We start from the raw sequence: 6,000 nt of genomic DNA on the forward strand, positions 1-6,000 counted from the left end.
ATGTTCGAGGATAACACTTTGTTTTTGTTTTTTAAATTTATCTGGTTATTTGATTTCTGCTTTATATTGCAGATAGACTATCCTCTATGCCCTCCAGAGTGAATTATTGGCCACTGTGTAAAACAGGATATTGGACTACTAGATGGACCACTGACCTGATCCAGCAGGGCTCTTCTTAAATTCTGTGGAATTTCCAAACAACAGTGCATGGCACATAGAAAGTGTTGTCATCTCTGTTGTGAAATAGAGATTGACTCCTCTTTTTGTTTTGGCTGTTGTAACTTGAAATTATAGAAAGAATGCAGGGTTGGGCCTTTATAAATACTGATAGAATATACAAATGCAGGGTCATCTGGTAAAGTATTCAAGCAGCAACAGAAAAAAGTTTGAGTCTAGTGGCACCTTTAAAACCAACAAAGTTTTATTCTTTGTATAAGCTTTTGTGTGCATGCACACTTCCTCAAATACACTGAAACAGAAGTCGCCAACCATTACAGATAGGTGGAGGGGTGGGAAAGGTGTTGCCTGAAGGGTTAGAGTCAATATGGTAATGTTACCGCGCTGCCTGGTAACTTTTAATGGCTCCAGACCAACCAGCTCTCGGCAGCGCAGGCGAACAGAAACGGGACCCAACACAGCGAGTATGGTGAAATAATAAAAGGTTTTATTGAGATGCTAACCTACGTGTCAGCACCTCCACACCACGGCAACTGCAGCTGCCTAGCAGCTTTACAACAACTTAAATACACTTTCTCCCGCCCAGGAATCCGGGGGAATGCAGGACAGCCTACAACCATTCATTTACAGATACATAGCAACCAACTAGAGTCCAGAGGGCAGTCCCTTCTTGAATTTCCCAGCAGAAGCAGGGCGAGGCGATGACGTAGGCACAGGCGGGAAAAACACAAAAAAAGGAGCAGTCCTTTTGGTGCTTGAGGCCAGGAAACGAAATCCTAACGACTGATGGCACCCTTATCTGCCTGTCGATGGGATTAGGCAGATGGAGGCACTTCTTCCGGGGTCCCCTTTGTCAACGTCCATTCAGGGTTTTTACAAATGAAAGGGACATGCCCAGGTGGAGCAGGGGTGGATTCCTGCCTTGAGCCAAGGAGGTTCCATGCAGACACAAATACAAAAGATAGCTATAATTCCTACTTTCTGCCTAATACAGTTTGTTCCTACCTAACTTACACAGAAATAAAACATAGTTCCATCTTTATTTAAAAGCAAGATCAGAAATGGAATAAAATCACTTCTGACTCCGCTATCAGTAACACTGAGTTCCAGTCCAGTCCAATCCAATCCAGAACCTTTATTAGGCATATAATCAAGAAAATGTCAAACATTTCCAGATACATTTAAAAAATCACTCATTGTTACATTGTTGCCTTTAAAATATGGCAACCGCTTCCAAAATTTCTACATTGGAATTGTTCAGGAGCTTAAACATTTTTCTTTTATCGGAGAATAGCGTGAATCCTGTTGGTAACAGTGCCCACAAGTCACATCACAATAACCTTTATTGGCACTAGGTATGAGACAGTGGTTATACACTATTATTAAATTATTAAATTTAAAATCATATGTTACATCTATGGATTTTGCTTTCCAACTTGACAGTTCATTAGTAGAAATATAAAATGGATTAAAAGGGTTTGGCCATTCAATTTAAAAACAAATTTGTAAAACAGATACCATTTGACTACATTTAAGATCCAACACCAGGAAATATCTGGCACTTCCCGATTTAGTTCCACTTGCTAAAAGGCCACATCCACTCCACAGGCTCTAGGTAATTACCAATTAAAACAACAGGACAACCAACCTAATATTAAAATAGGTAAAGCCCACAAGTCAGTTCTAAAGTTGTTATACTTTGAACAATACAGCAAAATATGAAACACTGAGTTACTTATGCATATTGACTCTAACCAGCCTTCCAGGATTAACACAGGCCCCTTCCGTACGTGCAAAATAATGCGTTTTCAAACCACTTTCACAACTGTTTGCAAGTGGATTTTGCCATTCCACACAGCTTCAAAGAGCACTAAAAGCAGTTTGAAAGTGCATTATTCTGCATGTGTTGAATGAGCCTCAGATGGTGAAACCTGTGAATGGCAACAAACTACCATACAGCATAATGAAAGAATTTACAAACAGATGCAGGAATGAAACTGTATCCCAAGAAGAAAACTTTGTTGGTCTTAAAGATATCAGGGGACTCAAAACTTTTTTCTGCTGATTCAAACATGGCTATACTCTGTTCTACAGAAAGATTGAGGGACAGTCAGTTGAGGTACAGTGGTAGAGAAAATTGTATGCTTCCACATTAGAATATAGTTCCGAACAAATATGAGAATTATAATTCATTTTATGCACTGCCTTTGTCAAAGCAATTATTTTGTACATTATTGAACATGGTACTTTGATACAAGACATTCATAGTTCATTGAATTACTTTCAAACAGATAGGGAGGAACAGGGCTGGGTAGACACTAGGACCCAAGTAGAGCATTCTACAACAAAGAAGGTCTAGCATGCTGTTCTGTGGCACAGGAATATTCATATTTCTGTGGAACATAGTATACCAACCTGTATGTTTAAGCAGCATATTGAAGATGATGGGTTTCAAGTTTACAGTGTAAACCTGTGAACTGCTGCTCTGGAACTTGAGTTTGTCGAGCATGCAAGGCTCTTGCTATGGGTGCCAAGAAATAACTTAAGTGTCAAGAAACCAAACATAAATTTCAAAGCAACTTTTGCATGGGTATTCATCTATTTTCCGCCTTTGTTCCATTATTTTGTTTCATTTCCTCATTTTTTAAATTTTTAGATTGCTAACCTGATGGCAGATCTCTCTCTCTCTCTCTCTCTCTCTCTCTCTCATTCTCTCTTTTAGTATTTCCAAACAATGCCAACAGAGTGTGCAACATGTTGTGACCTCAATTCATTTTGAAATGCTTCCAATAATTTGATTGGCAGGTACTTTATAAATGTTCCTTTTTATTAATATGAGCATGTAAGTTCATTTCACTCGTTTTGTATTTTTAATTTTTCCTTTAAAAGTTTTTGACTGCATACCCCTGCAAAAGTGTGACCAGTAAGAATCAATAGAGATAGGTTATGAATCATTGCTCCTCTTAGTTTTACAGATTTAGGCATCTGTAGTGATTCCTTGACTGCCAAACATGTTTTATTGTGCCTGCATAATTCTGGTACATTTCCCTCTAATAATAAACTGACTACCAGTCTTCTAATGGGTCATCGGATAATATTCCGAGAAGAGAAGAGCTGAAATCTTGTGCTCTATACAGCACATGCCATTAATTCTTAATTGCAGAAGACCAGATACTTACGCCCAACTGAACTTTATCCTTTTGGCTTTAGAACCAGCATCCTTGTTTGTTTAAGGTTTTTTATTTTCACAAAAGCAGATTTATAATTCAACCAGTTTGGTAACTCCAGGTTAATGTACAAGAAGGAGCTGACAAATGTTGATCAGGAAACTAGTAAGAGACCACAAGAGACTCTCTGTGTTAAGATGGTTGTTTCCTCATTTGACTTTCAGTCATTCCATCTTTTGACATCAAATCAGTCTCACTTATTTTTTAATTTAGTCTGAAACCCCTTCCACACGGACCAATAAACACGGACTAACCACTGTATAAAACCCGTGTTGGGGAGGAACTTCTCATGGATCCCGCTCCTAACATGAGTCTGTTTCGTGTTTCCCCTCCTCTAATCTGGGTTTTTCAAGAATCACACTATCTACGATTCTTTTGCTTTAATGATGGTTGCAGCCGCAATGAGCCAAAGGCTGCCCCGGGAAGTGTGTTACTTGAACACACGTCCCCTTTTTTTTCAGTCCCTGCCTCTCTGCTGCATAGCTATGGAGGGGCACAGGGACGGCAGCATGACCGTGGAGGTCCATGCCTGCCAGGCTTTGTAGCTACACAGTGGAGGAAGGTGAGTGGGGAAAAAAGCGCCTCCATGCAATGGTGCGTGTCCCAGCCAACCCACTTGTTCACATGGAATGCTCAGCCATTTGAACGGCCCAGGGCTATGACGGGTTCATTTATCCCATCTGCAACCCACTTTACATTTGCTGTGCAGAAAGGGCCTGAGTCAATCCTGGGTTTTGGAAGGGTTTAGCAAGATGCTATTCAGCATAACAGCCTTGCTGAATCAGACTAATGGTACATGTCATCCAGCATCCTGTTTGACAGAGTCCAAGCAATTGTCTTGGAGGACCAGTAGTAAACAGAACATGGAGGCCTTCTGCTTATGCTATGTCTCCAATTCCTGGTATTCAGATGTTTGCTTCCTCTAAGCATCAATGTTTGCCTTACTCACTGTGGCTGCTAGCCTCTGATGGACCTATTGTGAGCAGTGCTCTCAATAAATAAAAACATTTTAATTTTATTATTGATTAAAAACTTTTTTATTCCTCTTATATTTAGTTAGATACATTCATGTTAGACAGATTTCCTTTTAGTTCAAAATTTTGTATAGGTTTTCTTTGGGGCTCTTAGGAAACTCGAAGATTGATTGTCTCCCTCCTGAAGATAATTTCATCATGTTCACAATAACCCTGGATCTCTAAACACAAAAGCACAGTGGACTCATACAAAAGGGTGCTGGATTCTTTATTGTGATCTAACACCCACACCCACAGAAGATTGGATATCAGGCTCTGCCCTGCTTTGTGTTCCAATAACTCCACCTCGACAAACAGCTGTGGCGGGAGCCCCAAGCCATGGGTGCAACCCTCTGCAAGCCTTTTTCCTTAAAGACTGTCATCAGCACCCAAGTTAAGGACTTCTCCTGCTTCAAGTTTCCCGCCACTGCGAAATCCTGTTGGTAGCATAGTATCGTGAGAAGTCACCAAGTTTCATTCATTGTTTTCTGAGTACTCCCTATTGTGTTTTAAATCATTTTACTTTGTTCTTGATTGCTCTGTATTGTATTCTTGACTGCCCCATTTGAGGTAGCCTCCCAAAACCCTGTAAGAACTCTGCATGCTCCCCTGCCCTGCGCTGTTTGCTTAGATAAAGTTTTGTAGTAGGGATTCTTTGATTTTACAGTAAATATTTTCATTAAGAAAAACCCTGCTTGTCGAACCGGTTTGCCACGGTTTGTCTAATTAATTAAAAATAAACTCATTGAGTGTTGCCCCAGCAGTGGGTAACACTATCTACCAGGAATGTGATTAATCCATCTATGAAAATCCACCCCCACCCCCCGCCGCCTCTCTCTCTCTCTCTCTCTGATTGGCAGCAGTTTGCCGCTGCATGTGTTGGTCATATTGCAGACTAGTAACAATGAAACTGTGATACAGTTTATATAAATAAGACAACCAGAGCCACTGCATTCCTACTTGCTGCCCAGGCAAATAGATAAACACTCTTAGTGTATGTATTGTCGAAGGCTTTCACTGCCAGAATCACTTGGGTGCTGTGTGGTTTCCAGGCTGTATGGCCGTGTTCTAGCAGCATTCTCTCCTGATGTTTCGCCTGCATCTGTGGCTGGCATCTTCAGAGGATCTGATGTTGGGAAAGCAAGTGGAGTATATATATCTGTTGGAGTGTCCAGGGTGGGTGGAGAAACATTGTCTGTGAGTAACAAAGAAGGCAACCAGGTCAATAGTTGAGGGCATCTGAATAGAAGTATGAGTAACAATGAAGACTATAGCATGGGAGTGACAATGGAGATAGCAAGGTCACTGGTGGGAGCATCTGAATAGAAGTATTCTGACCTTTGTTTCTTTTGTCCATGGTCATCCTGTGTTTGTGTGGAGCTGGTTAGACACTGTTTTGACTCTAGTATTTTTTTGGCTGCCAGTGTTGAAAAATACTAGAGTCAAGACAGTGTCTAACCAGCTCCACACAAACACAGGATGACCATGGACAAAAGAAACAAAGGCCAGAATACTTCTATTCAGATGCCCTCAACTATTGACCTGGTTGCCTTCTTTGTTACTCACAGACAATGTTTCTCCAT

The sequence above is a fragment of the Sphaerodactylus townsendi genome, linkage group LG06, assembly GCF_021028975.2.
Source record: "Sphaerodactylus townsendi isolate TG3544 linkage group LG06, MPM_Stown_v2.3, whole genome shotgun sequence".
NCBI classification, from domain to species: domain Eukaryota; kingdom Metazoa; phylum Chordata; class Lepidosauria; order Squamata; family Sphaerodactylidae; genus Sphaerodactylus; species Sphaerodactylus townsendi.